At 45.8% G+C, this 14,638-nt stretch overlaps 18 non-coding genes across 18 annotated transcripts; all 18 read right to left on the reverse strand.

The window, feature by feature from the left end:
- Window positions 1-31: 31 nt before the first annotated feature.
- On the reverse strand, window positions 32-147 carry Trnal-caa. The gene is made up of 2 exons: window positions 110-147; window positions 32-77 (listed from the first exon to the last, which is right to left on the reverse strand). It is a non-coding gene; the product is annotated as a tRNA-Leu (tRNA).
- Window positions 148-849: 702 nt separating this feature from the next.
- On the reverse strand, window positions 850-965 carry Trnal-caa. The gene is made up of 2 exons: window positions 928-965; window positions 850-895 (listed from the first exon to the last, which is right to left on the reverse strand). It is a non-coding gene; the product is annotated as a tRNA-Leu (tRNA).
- Window positions 966-1,667: 702 nt separating this feature from the next.
- On the reverse strand, window positions 1,668-1,783 carry Trnal-caa. The gene is made up of 2 exons: window positions 1,746-1,783; window positions 1,668-1,713 (listed from the first exon to the last, which is right to left on the reverse strand). It is a non-coding gene; the product is annotated as a tRNA-Leu (tRNA).
- A 702-nt stretch (window positions 1,784-2,485) lies between these two features.
- Window positions 2,486-2,601, reverse strand: Trnal-caa. Its single transcript has 2 exons — window positions 2,564-2,601; window positions 2,486-2,531 (listed from the first exon to the last, which is right to left on the reverse strand). It is a non-coding gene; the product is annotated as a tRNA-Leu (tRNA).
- Window positions 2,602-3,303: 702 nt separating this feature from the next.
- On the reverse strand, window positions 3,304-3,419 carry Trnal-caa. Its single transcript has 2 exons — window positions 3,382-3,419; window positions 3,304-3,349 (listed from the first exon to the last, which is right to left on the reverse strand). It is a non-coding gene; the product is annotated as a tRNA-Leu (tRNA).
- A 702-nt stretch (window positions 3,420-4,121) lies between these two features.
- Trnal-caa lies at window positions 4,122-4,237 on the reverse strand. The gene is made up of 2 exons: window positions 4,200-4,237; window positions 4,122-4,167 (listed from the first exon to the last, which is right to left on the reverse strand). It is a non-coding gene; the product is annotated as a tRNA-Leu (tRNA).
- Window positions 4,238-4,939: 702 nt separating this feature from the next.
- Trnal-caa lies at window positions 4,940-5,055 on the reverse strand. Its single transcript has 2 exons — window positions 5,018-5,055; window positions 4,940-4,985 (listed from the first exon to the last, which is right to left on the reverse strand). It is a non-coding gene; the product is annotated as a tRNA-Leu (tRNA).
- Window positions 5,056-5,757: 702 nt separating this feature from the next.
- On the reverse strand, window positions 5,758-5,873 carry Trnal-caa. The gene is made up of 2 exons: window positions 5,836-5,873; window positions 5,758-5,803 (listed from the first exon to the last, which is right to left on the reverse strand). It is a non-coding gene; the product is annotated as a tRNA-Leu (tRNA).
- A 702-nt stretch (window positions 5,874-6,575) lies between these two features.
- On the reverse strand, window positions 6,576-6,691 carry Trnal-caa. Its single transcript has 2 exons — window positions 6,654-6,691; window positions 6,576-6,621 (listed from the first exon to the last, which is right to left on the reverse strand). It is a non-coding gene; the product is annotated as a tRNA-Leu (tRNA).
- Window positions 6,692-7,393: 702 nt separating this feature from the next.
- Window positions 7,394-7,509, reverse strand: Trnal-caa. Its single transcript has 2 exons — window positions 7,472-7,509; window positions 7,394-7,439 (listed from the first exon to the last, which is right to left on the reverse strand). It is a non-coding gene; the product is annotated as a tRNA-Leu (tRNA).
- Window positions 7,510-8,211: 702 nt separating this feature from the next.
- Trnal-caa lies at window positions 8,212-8,327 on the reverse strand. The gene is made up of 2 exons: window positions 8,290-8,327; window positions 8,212-8,257 (listed from the first exon to the last, which is right to left on the reverse strand). It is a non-coding gene; the product is annotated as a tRNA-Leu (tRNA).
- A 702-nt stretch (window positions 8,328-9,029) lies between these two features.
- Window positions 9,030-9,145, reverse strand: Trnal-caa. Its single transcript has 2 exons — window positions 9,108-9,145; window positions 9,030-9,075 (listed from the first exon to the last, which is right to left on the reverse strand). It is a non-coding gene; the product is annotated as a tRNA-Leu (tRNA).
- Window positions 9,146-9,847: 702 nt separating this feature from the next.
- On the reverse strand, window positions 9,848-9,963 carry Trnal-caa. Its single transcript has 2 exons — window positions 9,926-9,963; window positions 9,848-9,893 (listed from the first exon to the last, which is right to left on the reverse strand). It is a non-coding gene; the product is annotated as a tRNA-Leu (tRNA).
- A 702-nt stretch (window positions 9,964-10,665) lies between these two features.
- Window positions 10,666-10,781, reverse strand: Trnal-caa. Its single transcript has 2 exons — window positions 10,744-10,781; window positions 10,666-10,711 (listed from the first exon to the last, which is right to left on the reverse strand). It is a non-coding gene; the product is annotated as a tRNA-Leu (tRNA).
- Window positions 10,782-11,483: 702 nt separating this feature from the next.
- On the reverse strand, window positions 11,484-11,599 carry Trnal-caa. The gene is made up of 2 exons: window positions 11,562-11,599; window positions 11,484-11,529 (listed from the first exon to the last, which is right to left on the reverse strand). It is a non-coding gene; the product is annotated as a tRNA-Leu (tRNA).
- Window positions 11,600-12,301: 702 nt separating this feature from the next.
- Window positions 12,302-12,417, reverse strand: Trnal-caa. Its single transcript has 2 exons — window positions 12,380-12,417; window positions 12,302-12,347 (listed from the first exon to the last, which is right to left on the reverse strand). It is a non-coding gene; the product is annotated as a tRNA-Leu (tRNA).
- Window positions 12,418-13,119: 702 nt separating this feature from the next.
- Trnal-caa lies at window positions 13,120-13,235 on the reverse strand. Its single transcript has 2 exons — window positions 13,198-13,235; window positions 13,120-13,165 (listed from the first exon to the last, which is right to left on the reverse strand). It is a non-coding gene; the product is annotated as a tRNA-Leu (tRNA).
- A 702-nt stretch (window positions 13,236-13,937) lies between these two features.
- Trnal-caa lies at window positions 13,938-14,053 on the reverse strand. Its single transcript has 2 exons — window positions 14,016-14,053; window positions 13,938-13,983 (listed from the first exon to the last, which is right to left on the reverse strand). It is a non-coding gene; the product is annotated as a tRNA-Leu (tRNA).
- Between the last annotated feature and the right edge of the window lie 585 nt (window positions 14,054-14,638).

The raw sequence follows: 14,638 nt of genomic DNA on the forward strand, positions 1-14,638 counted from the left end.
ACAGGGTGCTCCAGAGAAGCGACAAAATCTGTGTCAGGAGTGGGATTCGAACCCACGCCCTCATTCGAGGACCAGAAGGCTCTAGCTGCTACTGCAGCCAAGGTTTTTCCTTGAGTCTGGCGCCTTAGACCGCTCGGCCATCCTGACACTTGATTTGTTGCTCCTCGTTTGGTCTATTAGAGAACTTACAGTTGATGTAATTGTCGCATCCACGTTGCCACAGTAGACCGGCATCAGTTCTGCACCCGTTACACGTTCGCCAGGTGCAGCCGCACAAATATAGCGCAGAATGTACCACCAAAAGAGTTTCTCAAATCCGTATAATCACGGCACTCAATACATTTTGTTCGAAACTAAGTCGTCTGTTACAGACATCAGAGATTAGACAGAATGCAGAGGTCTATCTGTCGAGTAATATCTCAAGTTTTGGTCACGTTGTAATCTCCATAAAGTAATATTTTGAGTATATGAATTTATTTCGAGTTCTCTGTATTTCATCAGCGACTGTTATTGTACAGAGGATGTACTGGTCAGCCTGCACTGTTTCCTCACACTGTCGTTAGCACTCTGCATCTCCAGACAAGAGTCGTTTTCGTACCACAAGTGTCCCTTTTGACGTGTTTGCGGCTGTGGCGCGGAAGTAACCTCACGAGGGAACGTCGTATTTACAACCAACACTCTCTGTTTGTAGCTCACACTACCGAAGAAACAGTTTGGTTGCCGTAGGTGCGCTTGTGTTTGATACAAATTTTTGATTTCACTTAGGAGAACACGGCCAGAATCGTGCTGTTGCACTTTACAAAGGATCTCAATGATACACAGGGTGCTCCAGAGAAGCGACAAAATCTGTGTCAGGAGTGGGATTCGAACCCACGCCCTCATTCGAGGACCAGAAGGCTCTAGCTGCTACTGCAGCCAAGGTTTTTCCTTGAGTCTGGCGCCTTAGACCGCTCGGCCATCCTGACACTTGATTTGTTGCTCCTCGTTTGGTCTATTAGAGAACTTACAGTTGATGTAATTGTCGCATCCACGTTGCCACAGTAGACCGGCATCAGTTCTGCACCCGTTACACGTTCGCCAGGTGCAGCCGCACAAATATAGCGCAGAATGTACCACCAAAAGAGTTTCTCAAATCCGTATAATCACGGCACTCAATACATTTTGTTCGAAACTAAGTCGTCTGTTACAGACATCAGAGATTAGACAGAATGCAGAGGTCTATCTGTCGAGTAATATCTCAAGTTTTGGTCACGTTGTAATCTCCATAAAGTAATATTTTGAGTATATGAATTTATTTCGGGTTCTCTGTATTTCATCAGCGACTGTTATTGTACAGAGGATGTACTGGTCAGCCTGCACTGTTTCCTCACACTGTCGTTAGCACTCTGCATCTCCAGACAAGAGTCGTTTTCGTACCACAAGTGTCCCTTTTGACGTGTTTGCGGCTGTGGCGCGGAAGTAACCTCACGAGGGAACGTCGTATTTACAACCAACACTCTCTGTTTGTAGCTCACACTACCGAAGAAACAGTTTGGTTGCCGTAGGTGCGCTTGTGTTTGATACAAATTTTTGATTTCACTTAGGAGAACACGGCCAGAATCGTGCTGTTGCACTTTACAAAGGATCTCAATGATACACAGGGTGCTCCAGAGAAGCGACAAAATCTGTGTCAGGAGTGGGATTCGAACCCACGCCCTCATTCGAGGACCAGAAGGCTCTAGCTGCTACTGCAGCCAAGGTTTTTCCTTGAGTCTGGCGCCTTAGACCGCTCGGCCATCCTGACACTTGATTTGTTGCTCCTCGTTTGGTCTATTAGAGAACTTACAGTTGATGTAATTGTCGCATCCACGTTGCCACAGTAGACCGGCATCAGTTCTGCACCCGTTACACGTTCGCCAGGTGCAGCCGCACAAATATAGCGCAGAATGTACCACCAAAAGAGTTTCTCAAATCCGTATAATCACGGCACTCAATACATTTTGTTCGAAACTAAGTCGTCTGTTACAGACATCAGAGATTAGACAGAATGCAGAGGTCTATCTGTCGAGTAATATCTCAAGTTTTGGTCACGTTGTAATCTCCATAAAGTAATATTTTGAGTATATGAATTTATTTCGAGTTCTCTGTATTTCATCAGCGACTGTTATTGTACAGAGGATGTACTGGTCAGCCTGCACTGTTTCCTCACACTGTCGTTAGCACTCTGCATCTCCAGACAAGAGTCGTTTTCGTACCACAAGTGTCCCTTTTGACGTGTTTGCGGCTGTGGCGCGGAAGTAACCTCACGAGGGAACGTCGTATTTACAACCAACACTCTCTGTTTGTAGCTCACACTACCGAAGAAACAGTTTGGTTGCCGTAGGTGCGCTTGTGTTTGATACAAATTTTTGATTTCACTTAGGAGAACACGGCCAGAATCGTGCTGTTGCACTTTACAAAGGATCTCAATGATACACAGGGTGCTCCAGAGAAGCGACAAAATCTGTGTCAGGAGTGGGATTCGAACCCACGCCCTCATTCGAGGACCAGAAGGCTCTAGCTGCTACTGCAGCCAAGGTTTTTCCTTGAGTCTGGCGCCTTAGACCGCTCGGCCATCCTGACACTTGATTTGTTGCTCCTCGTTTGGTGTATTAGAGAACTTACTGTTGATGTAATTGTCGCATCCACGTTGCCACAGTAGACCGGCATCAGTTCTGCACCCGTTACACGTTCGCCAGGTGCAGCCGCACAAATATAGCGCAGAATGTACCACCAAAAGAGTTTCTCAAATCCGTATAATCACGGCACTCAATACATTTTGTTCGAAACTAAGTCGTCTGTTACAGACATCAGAGATTAGACAGAATGCAGAGGTCTATCTGTCGAGTAATATCTCAAGTTTTGGTCACGTTGTAATCTCCATAAAGTAATATTTTGAGTATATGAATTTATTTCGAGTTCTCTGTATTTCATCAGCGACTGTTATTGTACAGAGGATGTACTGGTCAGCCTGCACTGTTTCCTCACACTGTCGTTAGCACTCTGCATCTCCAGACAAGAGTCGTTTTCGTACCACAAGTGTCCCTTTTGACGTGTTTGCGGCTGTGGCGCGGAAGTAACCTCACGAGGGAACGTCGTATTTACAACCAACACTCTCTGTTTGTAGCTCACACTACCGAAGAAACAGTTTGGTTGCCGTAGGTGCGCTTGTGTTTGATACAAATTTTTGATTTCACTTAGGAGAACACGGCCAGAATCGTGCTGTTGCACTTTACAAAGGATCTCAATGATACACAGGGTGCTCCAGAGAAGCGACAAAATCTGTGTCAGGAGTGGGATTCGAACCCACGCCCTCATTCGAGGACCAGAAGGCTCTAGCTGCTACTGCAGCCAAGGTTTTTCCTTGAGTCTGGCGCCTTAGACCGCTCGGCCATCCTGACACTTGATTTGTTGCTCCTCGTTTGGTCTATTAGAGAACTTACAGTTGATGTAATTGTCGCATCCACGTTGCCACAGTAGACCGGCATCAGTTCTGCACCCGTTACACGTTCGCCAGGTGCAGCCGCACAAATATAGCGCAGAATGTACCACCAAAAGAGTTTCTCAAATCCGTATAATCACGGCACTCAATACATTTTGTTCGAAACTAAGTCGTCTGTTACAGACATCAGAGATTAGACAGAATGCAGACGTCTATCTGTCGAGTAATATCTCAAGTTTTGGTCACGTTGTAATCTCCATAAAGTAATATTTTGAGTATATGAATTTATTTCGAGTTCTCTGTATTTCATCAGCGACTGTTATTGTACAGAGGATGTACTGGTCAGCCTGCACTGTTTCCTCACACTGTCGTTAGCACTCTGCATCTCCAGACAAGAGTCGTTTTCGTACCACAAGTGTCCCTTTTGACGTGTTTGCGGCTGTGGCGCGGAAGTAACCTCACGAGGGAACGTCGTATTTACAACCAACACTCTCTGTTTGTAGCTCACACTACCGAAGAAACAGTTTGGTTGCCGTAGGTGCGCTTGTGTTTGATACAAATTTTTGATTTCACTTAGGAGAACACGGCCAGAATCGTGCTGTTGCACTTTACAAAGGATCTCAATGATACACAGGGTGCTCCAGAGAAGCGACAAAATCTGTGTCAGGAGTGGGATTCGAACCCACGCCCTCATTCGAGGACCAGAAGGCTCTAGCTGCTACTGCAGCCAAGGTTTTTCCTTGAGTCTGGCGCCTTAGACCGCTCGGCCATCCTGACACTTGATTTGTTGCTCCTCGTTTGGTCTATTAGAGAACTTACAGTTGATGTAATTGTCGCATCCACGTTGCCACAGTAGACCGGCATCAGTTCTGCACCCGTTACACGTTCGCCAGGTGCAGCCGCACAAATATAGCGCAGAATGTACCACCAAAAGAGTTTCTCAAATCCGTATAATCACGGCACTCAATACATTTTGTTCGAAACTAAGTCGTCTGTTACAGACATCAGAGATTAGACAGAATGCAGAGGTCTATCTGTCGAGTAATATCTCAAGTTTTGGTCACGTTGTAATCTCCATAAAGTAATATTTTGAGTATATGAATTTATTTCGAGTTCTCTGTATTTCATCAGCGACTGTTATTGTACAGAGGATGTACTGGTCAGCCTGCACTGTTTCCTCACACTGTCGTTAGCACTCTGCATCTCCAGACCAGAGTCGTTTTCGTACCACAAGTGTCCCTTTTGACGTGTTTGCGGCTGTGGCGCGGAAGTAACCTCACGAGGGAACGTCGTATTTACAACCAACACTCTCTGTTTGTAGCTCACACTACCGAAGAAACAGTTTGGTTGCCGTAGGTGCGCTTGTGTTTGATACAAATTTTTGATTTCACTTAGGAGAACACGGCCAGAATCGTGCTGTTGCACTTTACAAAGGATCTCAATGATACACAGGGTGCTCCAGAGAAGCGACAAAATCTGTGTCAGGAGTGGGATTCGAACCCACGCCCTCATTCGAGGACCAGAAGGCTCTAGCTGCTACTGCAGCCAAGGTTTTTCCTTGAGTCTGGCGCCTTAGACCGCTCGGCCATCCTGACACCTGATTTGTCGCTCCTCGTTTGGTCTATTAGAGAACTTACAGTTGATGTAATTGTCGCATCCACGTTGCCACAGTAGACCGGCATCAGTTCTGCACCCGTTACACGTTCGCCAGGTGCAGCCGCACAAATATAGCGCAGAATGTACCACCAAAAGAGTTTCTCAAATCCGTATAATCACGGCACTCAATACATTTTGTTCGAAACTAAGTCGTCTGTTACAGACATCAGAGATTAGACAGAATGCAGAGGTCTATCTGTCGAGTAATATCTCAAGTTTTGGTCACGTTGTAATCTCCATAAAGTAATATTTTGAGTATATGAATTTATTTCGAGTTCTCTGTATTTCATCAGCGACTGTTATTGTACAGAGGATGTACTGGTCAGCCTGCACTGTTTCCTCACACTGTCGTTAGCACTCTGCATCTCCAGACAAGAGTCGTTTTCGTACCACAAGTGTCCCTTTTGACGTGTTTGCGGCTGTGGCGCGGAAGTAACCTCACGAGGGAACGTCGTATTTACAACCAACACTCTCTGTTTGTAGCTCACACTACCGAAGAAACAGTTTGGTTGCCGTAGGTGCGCTTGTGTTTGATACAAATTTTTGATTTCACTTAGGAGAACACGGCCAGAATCGTGCTGTTGCACTTTACAAAGGATCTCAATGATACACAGGGTGCTCCAGAGAAGCGACAAAATCTGTGTCAGGAGTGGGATTCGAACCCACGCCCTCATTCGAGGACCAGAAGGCTCTAGCTGCTACTGCAGCCAAGGTTTTTCCTTGAGTCTGGCGCCTTAGACCGCTCGGCCATCCTGACACTTGATTTGTTGCTCCTCGTTTGGTCTATTAGAGAACTTACAGTTGATGTAATTGTCGCATCCACGTTGCCACAGTAGACCGGCATCAGTTCTGCACCCGTTACACGTTCGCCAGGTGCAGCCGCACAAATATAGCGCAGAATGTACCACCAAAAGAGTTTCTCAAATCCGTATAATCACGGCACTCAATACATTTTGTTCGAAACTAAGTCGTCTGTTACAGACATCAGAGATTAGACAGAATGCAGAGGTCTATCTGTCGAGTAATATCTCAAGTTTTGGTCACGTTGTAATCTCCATAAAGTAATATTTTGAGTATATGAATTTATTTCGAGTTCTCTGTATTTCATCAGCGACTGTTATTGTACAGAGGATGTACTGGTCAGCCTGCACTGTTTCCTCACACTGTCGTTAGCACTCTGCATCTCCAGACCAGAGTCGTTTTCGTACCACAAGTGTCCCTTTTGACGTGTTTGCGGCTGTGGCGCGGAAGTAACCTCACGAGGGAACGTCGTATTTACAACCAACACTCTCTGTTTGTAGCTCACACTACCGAAGAAACAGTTTGGTTGCCGTAGGTGCGCTTGTGTTTGATACAAATTTTTGATTTCACTTAGGAGAACACGGCCAGAATCGTGCTGTTGCACTTTACAAAGGATCTCAATGATACACAGGGTGCTCCAGAGAAGCGACAAAATCTGTGTCAGGAGTGGGATTCGAACCCACGCCCTCATTCGAGGACCAGAAGGCTCTAGCTGCTACTGCAGCCAAGGTTTTTCCTTGAGTCTGGCGCCTTAGACCGCTCGGCCATCCTGACACTTGATTTGTTGCTCCTCGTTTGGTCTATTAGAGAACTTACAGTTGATGTAATTGTCGCATCCACGTTGCCACAGTAGACCGGCATCAGTTCTGCACCCGTTACACGTTCGCCAGGTGCAGCCGCACAAATATAGCGCAGAATGTACCACCAAAAGAGTTTCTCAAATCCGTATAATCACGGCACTCAATACATTTTGTTCGAAACTAAGTCGTCTGTTACAGACATCAGAGATTAGACAGAATGCAGAGGTCTATCTGTCGAGTAATATCTCAAGTTTTGGTCACGTTGTAATCTCCATAAAGTAATATTTTGAGTATATGAATTTATTTCGAGTTCTCTGTATTTCATCAGCGACTGTTATTGTACAGAGGATGTACTGGTCAGCCTGCACTGTTTCCTCACACTGTCGTTAGCACTCTGCATCTCCAGACAAGAGTCGTTTTCGTACCACAAGTGTCCCTTTTGACGTGTTTGCGGCTGTGGCGCGGAAGTAACCTCACGAGGGAACGTCGTATTTACAACCAACACTCTCTGTTTGTAGCTCACACTACCGAAGAAACAGTTTGGTTGCCGTAGGTGCGCTTGTGTTTGATACAAATTTTTGATTTCACTTAGGAGAACACGGCCAGAATCGTGCTGTTGCACTTTACAAAGGATCTCAATGATACACAGGGTGCTCCAGAGAAGCGACAAAATCTGTGTCAGGAGTGGGATTCGAACCCACGCCCTCATTCGAGGACCAGAAGGCTCTAGCTGCTACTGCAGCCAAGGTTTTTCCTTGAGTCTGGCGCCTTAGACCGCTCGGCCATCCTGACACTTGATTTGTTGCTCCTCGTTTGGTCTATTAGAGAACTTACAGTTGATGTAATTGTCGCATCCACGTTGCCACAGTAGACCGGCATCAGTTCTGCACCCGTTACACGTTCGCCAGGTGCAGCCGCACAAATATAGCGCAGAATGTACCACCAAAAGAGTTTCTCAAATCCGTATAATCACGGCACTCAATACATTTTGTTCGAAACTAAGTCGTCTGTTACAGACATCAGAGATTAGACAGAATGCAGAGGTCTATCTGTCGAGTAATATCTCAAGTTTTGGTCACGTTGTAATCTCCATAAAGTAATATTTTGAGTATATGAATTTATTTCGAGTTCTCTGTATTTCATCAGCGACTGTTATTGTACAGAGGATGTACTGGTCAGCCTGCACTGTTTCCTCACACTGTCGTTAGCACTCTGCATCTCCAGACAAGAGTCGTTTTCGTACCACAAGTGTCCCTTTTGACGTGTTTGCGGCTGTGGCGCGGAAGTAACCTCACGAGGGAACGTCGTATTTACAACCAACACTCTCTGTTTGTAGCTCACACTACCGAAGAAACAGTTTGGTTGCCGTAGGTGCGCTTGTGTTTGATACAAATTTTTGATTTCACTTAGGAGAACACGGCCAGAATCGTGCTGTTGCACTTTACAAAGGATCTCAATGATACACAGGGTGCTCCAGAGAAGCGACAAAATCTGTGTCAGGAGTGGGATTCGAACCCACGCCCTCATTCGAGGACCAGAAGGCTCTAGCTGCTACTGCAGCCAAGGTTTTTCCTTGAGTCTGGCGCCTTAGACCGCTCGGCCATCCTGACACTTGATTTGTTGCTCCTCGTTTGGTCTATTAGAGAACTTACAGTTGATGTAATTGTCGCATCCACGTTGCCACAGTAGACCGGCATCAGTTCTGCACCCGTTACACGTTCGCCAGGTGCAGCCGCACAAATATAGCGCAGAATGTACCACCAAAAGAGTTTCTCAAATCCGTATAATCACGGCACTCAATACATTTTGTTCGAAACTAAGTCGTCTGTTACAGACATCAGAGATTAGACAGAATGCAGAGGTCTATCTGTCGAGTAATATCTCAAGTTTTGGTCACGTTGTAATCTCCATAAAGTAATATTTTGAGTATATGAATTTATTTCGAGTTCTCTGTATTTCATCAGCGACTGTTATTGTACAGAGGATGTACTGGTCAGCCTGCACTGTTTCCTCACACTGTCGTTAGCACTCTGCATCTCCAGACAAGAGTCGTTTTCGTACCACAAGTGTCCCTTTTGACGTGTTTGCGGCTGTGGCGCGGAAGTAACCTCACGAGGGAACGTCGTATTTACAACCAACACTCTCTGTTTGTAGCTCACACTACCGAAGAAACAGTTTGGTTGCCGTAGGTGCGCTTGTGTTTGATACAAATTTTTGATTTCACTTAGGAGAACACGGCCAGAATCGTGCTGTTGCACTTTACAAAGGATCTCAATGATACACAGGGTGCTCCAGAGAAGCGACAAAATCTGTGTCAGGAGTGGGATTCGAACCCACGCCCTCATTCGAGGACCAGAAGGCTCTAGCTGCTACTGCAGCCAAGGTTTTTCCTTGAGTCTGGCGCCTTAGACCGCTCGGCCATCCTGACACTTGATTCGTTGCTCCTCGTTTGGTCTATTAGAGAACTTACAGTTGATGTAATTGTCGCATCCACGTTGCCACAGTAGACCGGCATCAGTTCTGCACCCGTTACACGTTCGCCAGGTGCAGCCGCACAAATATAGCGCAGAATGTACCACCAAAAGAGTTTCTCAAATCCGTATAATCACGGCACTCAATACATTTTGTTCGAAACTAAGTCGTCTGTTACAGACATCAGAGATTAGACAGAATGCAGAGGTCTATCTGTCGAGTAATATCTCAAGTTTTGGTCACGTTGTAATCTCCATAAAGTAATATTTTGAGTATATGAATTTATTTCGAGTTCTCTGTATTTCATCAGCGACTGTTATTGTACAGAGGATGTACTGGTCAGCCTGCACTGTTTCCTCACACTGTCGTTAGCACTCTGCATCTCCAGACAAGAGTCGTTTTCGTACCACAAGTGTCCCTTTTGACGTGTTTGCGGCTGTGGCGCGGAAGTAACCTCACGAGGGAACGTCGTATTTACAACCAACACTCTCTGTTTGTAGCTCACACTACCGAAGAAACAGTTTGGTTGCCGTAGGTGCGCTTGTGTTTGATACAAATTTTTGATTTCACTTAGGAGAACACGGCCAGAATCGTGCTGTTGCACTTTACAAAGGATCTCAATGATACACAGGGTGCTCCAGAGAAGCGACAAAATCTGTGTCAGGAGTGGGATTCGAACCCACGCCCTCATTCGAGGACCAGAAGGCTCTAGCTGCTACTGCAGCCAAGGTTTTTCCTTGAGTCTGGCGCCTTAAACCGCTCGGCCATCCTGACACTTGATTTGTTGCTCCTCGTTTGGTCTATTAGAGAACTTACAGTTGATGTAATTGTCGCATCCACGTTGCCACAGTAGACCGGCATCAGTTCTGCACCCGTTACACGTTCGCCAGGTGCAGCCGCACAAATATAGCGCAGAATGTACCACCAAAAGAGTTTCTCAAATCCGTATAATCACGGCACTCAATACATTTTGTTCGAAACTAAGTCGTCTGTTACAGACATCAGAGATTAGACAGAATGCAGAGGTCTATCTGTCGAGTAATATCTCAAGTTTTGGTCACGTTGTAATCTCCATAAAGTAATATTTTGAGTATATGAATTTATTTCGAGTTCTCTGTATTTCATCAGCGACTGTTATTGTACAGAGGATGTACTGGTCAGCCTGCACTGTTTCCTCACACTGTCGTTAGCACTCTGCATCTCCAGACAAGAGTCGTTTTCGTACCACAAGTGTCCCTTTTGACGTGTTTGCGGCTGTGGCGCGGAAGTAACCTCACGAGGGAACGTCGTATTTACAACCAACACTCTCTGTTTGTAGCTCACACTACCGAAGAAACAGTTTGGTTGCCGTAGGTGCGCTTGTGTTTGATACAAATTTTTGATTTCACTTAGGAGAACACGGCCAGAATCGTGCTGTTGCACTTTACAAAGGATCTCAATGATACACAGGGTGCTCCAGAGAAGCGACAAAATCTGTGTCAGGAGTGGGATTCGAACCCACGCCCTCATTCGAGGACCAGAAGGCTCTAGCTGCTACTGCAGCCAAGGTTTTTCCTTGAGTCTGGCGCCTTAGACCGCTCGGCCATCCTGACACTTGATTTGTTGCTCCTCGTTTGGTCTATTAGAGAACTTACAGTTGATGTAATTGTCGCATCCACGTTGCCACAGTAGACCGGCATCAGTTCTGCACCCGTTACACGTTCGCCAGGTGCAGCCGCACAAATATAGCGCAGAATGTACCACCAAAAGAGTTTCTCAAATCCGTATAATCACGGCACTCAATACATTTTGTTCGAAACTAAGTCGTCTGTTACAGACATCAGAGATTAGACAGAATGCAGAGGTCTATCTGTCGAGTAATATCTCAAGTTTTGGTCACGTTGTAATCTCCATAAAGTAATATTTTGAGTATATGAATTTATTTCGAGTTCTCTGTATTTCATCAGCGACTGTTATTGTACAGAGGATGTACTGGTCAGCCTGCACTGTTTCCTCACACTGTCGTTAGCACTCTGCATCTCCAGACAAGAGTCGTTTTCGTACCACAAGTGTCCCTTTTGACGTGTTTGCGGCTGTGGCGCGGAAGTAACCTCACGAGGGAACGTCGTATTTACAACCAACACTCTCTGTTTGTAGCTCACACTACCGAAGAAACAGTTTGGTTGCCGTAGGTGCGCTTGTGTTTGATACAAATTTTTGATTTCACTTAGGAGAACACGGCCAGAATCGTGCTGTTGCACTTTACAAAGGATCTCAATGATACACAGGGTGCTCCAGAGAAGCGACAAAATCTGTGTCAGGAGTGGGATTCGAACCCACGCCCTCATTCGAGGACCAGAAGGCTCTAGCTGCTACTGCAGCCAAGGTTTTTCCTTGAGTCTGGCGCCTTAGACCGCTCGGCCATCCTGACACTTGATTTGTTGCTCCTCGTTTGGTCTATTAGAGAACTTACAGTTGATGTAATTGTCGCATCCACGTTGCCACAGTAGACCGGCATCAGTTCTGCACCCGTTACACGTTCGCCAGGTGCAGCCGCACAAATATAGCGCAGAATGTACCACCAAAAGAGTTTCTCAAATCCGTATAATCACGGCACTCAATACATTTTGTTCGAAACTAAGTCGTCTGTTACAGACATCAGAGATTAGACAGAATGCAGAGGTCTATCTGTCGAGTAATATCTCAAGTTTTGGTCACGTTGTAATCTCCATAAAGTAATATTTTGAGTATATGAATTTATTTCGAGTTCTATGTATTTCATCAGCGACTGTTATTGTACAGAGGATGTACTGGTCAGCCTGCACTGTTTCCTCACACTGTCGTTAGCACTCTGCATCTCCAGACAAGAGTCGTTTTCGTACCACAAGTGTCCCTTTTGACGTGTTTGCGGCTGTGGCGCGGAAGTAACCTCACGAGGGAACGTCGTATTTACAACCAACACTCTCTGTTTGTAGCTCACACTACCGAAGAAACAGTTTGGTTGCCGTAGGTGCGCTTGTGTTTGATACAAATTTTTGATTTCACTTAGGAGAACACGGCCAGAATCGTGCTGTTGCACTTTACAAAGGATCTCAATGATACACAGGGTGCTCCAGAGAAGCGACAAAATCTGTGTCAGGAGTGGGATTCGAACCCACGCCCTCATTCGAGGACCAGAAGGCTCTAGCTGCTACTGCAGCCAAGGTTTTTCCTTGAGTCTGGCGCCTTAGACCGCTCGGCCATCCTGACACTTGATTTGTTGCTCCTCGTTTGGTCTATTAGAGAACTTACAGTTGATGTAATTGTCGCATCCATGTTGCCACAGTAGACCGGCATCAGTTCTGCACCCGTTACACGTTCGCCAGGTGCAGCCGCACAAATATAGCGCAGAATGTACCACCAAAAGAGTTTCTCAAATCCGTATAATCACGGCACTCAATACATTTTGTTCGAAACTAAGTCGTCTGTTACAGACATCAGAGATTAGACAGAATGCAGAGGTCTATCTGTCGAGTAATATCTCAAGTTTTGGTCACGTTGTAATCTCCATAAAGTAATATTTTGAGTATATGAATTTATTTCGAGTTCTCTGTATTTCATCAGCGACTGTTATTGTACAGAGGATGTACTGGTCAGCCTGCACTGTTTCCTCACACTGTCGTTAGCACTCTGCATCTCCAGACAAGAGTCGTTTTCGTACCACAAGTGTCCCTTTTGACGTGTTTGCGGCTGTGGCGCGGAAGTAACCTCACGAGGGAACGTCGTATTTACAACCAACACTCTCTGTTTGTAGCTCACACTACCGAAGAAACAGTTTGGTTGCCGTAGGTGCGCTTGTGTTTGATACAAATTTTTGATTTCACTTAGGAGAACACGGCCAGAATCGTGCTGTTGCACTTTACAAAGGATCTCAATGATACACAGGGTGCTCCAGAGAAGCGACAAAATCTGTGTCAGGAGCGGGATTCGAACCCACGCCCTCATTCGAGGACCAGAAGGCTCTAGCTGCTACTGCAGCCAAGGTTTTTCCTTGAGTCTGGCGCCTTAGACCGCTCGGCCATCCTGACACTTGATTTGTTGCTCCTCGTTTGGTCTATTAGAGAACTTACAGTTGATGTAATTGTCGCATCCACGTTGCCACAGTAGACCGGCATCAGTTCTGCACCCGTTACACGTTCGCCAGGTGCAGCCGCACAAATATAGCGCAGAATGTACCACCAAAAGAGTTTCTCAAATCCGTATAATCACGGCACTCAATACATTTTGTTCGAAACTAAGTCGTCTGTTACAGACATCAGAGATTAGACAGAATGCAGAGGTCTATCTGTCGAGTAATATCTCAAGTTTTGGTCACGTTGTAATCTCCATAAAGTAATATTTTGAGTATATGAATTTATTTCGAGTTCTCTGTATTTCATCAGCGACTGTTATTGTACAGAGGATGTACTGGTCAGCCTGCACTGTTTCCTCACACTGTCGTTAGCACTCTGCATCTCCAGACAAGAGTCGTTTTCGTACCACAAGTGTCCCTTTTGACGTGTTTGCGGCTGTGGCGCGGAAGTAACCTCACGAGGGAACGTCGTATTTACAACCAACACTCTCTGTTTGTAGCTCACACTACCGAAGAAACAGTTTGGTTGCCGTAGGTGCGCTTGTGTTTGATACAAATTTTTGATTTCACTTAGGAGAACACGGCCAGAATCGTGCTGTTGCACTTTACAAAGGATCTCAATGATACACAGGGTGCTCCAGAGAAGCGACAAAATCTGTGTCAGGAGTGGGATTCGAACCCACGCCCTCATTCGAGGACCAGAAGGCTCTAGCTGCTACTGCAGCCAAGGTTTTTCCTTGAGTCTGGCGCCTTAGACCGCTCGGCCATCCTGACACTTGATTTGTTGCTCCTCGTTTGGTCTATTAGAGAACTTACAGTTGATGTAATTGTCGCATCCACGTTGCCACAGTAGACCGGCATCAGTTCTGCACCCGTTACACGTTCGCCAGGTGCAGCCGCACAAATATAGCGCAGAATGTACCACCAAAAGAGTTTCTCAAATCCGTATAATCACGGCACTCAATACATTTTGTTCGAAACTAAGTCGTCTGTTACAGACATCAGAGATTAGACAGAATGCAGAGGTCTATCTGTCGAGTAATATCTCAAGTTTTGGTCACGTTGTAATCTCCATAAAGTAATATTTTGAGTATATGAATTTATTTCGAGTTCTCTGTATTTCATCAGCGACTGTTATTGTACAGAGGATGTACTGGTCAGCCTGCACTGTTTCCTCACACTGTCGTTAGCACTCTGCATCTCCAGACAAGAGTCGTTTTCGTACCACAAGTGTCCCTTTTGACGTGTTTGCGGCTGTGGCGCGGAAGTAACCTCACGAGGGAACGTCGTATTTACAACCAACACTCTCTGTTTGTAGCTCACACTACCGAAGAAACAGTTTGGTTGCCGTAGGTGCGC

This window comes from Schistocerca americana, unplaced genomic scaffold (assembly GCF_021461395.2).
Source record: "Schistocerca americana isolate TAMUIC-IGC-003095 unplaced genomic scaffold, iqSchAmer2.1 HiC_scaffold_361, whole genome shotgun sequence".
In the NCBI taxonomy this organism is placed as follows: Eukaryota; Metazoa; Arthropoda; class Insecta; order Orthoptera; family Acrididae; genus Schistocerca; species Schistocerca americana.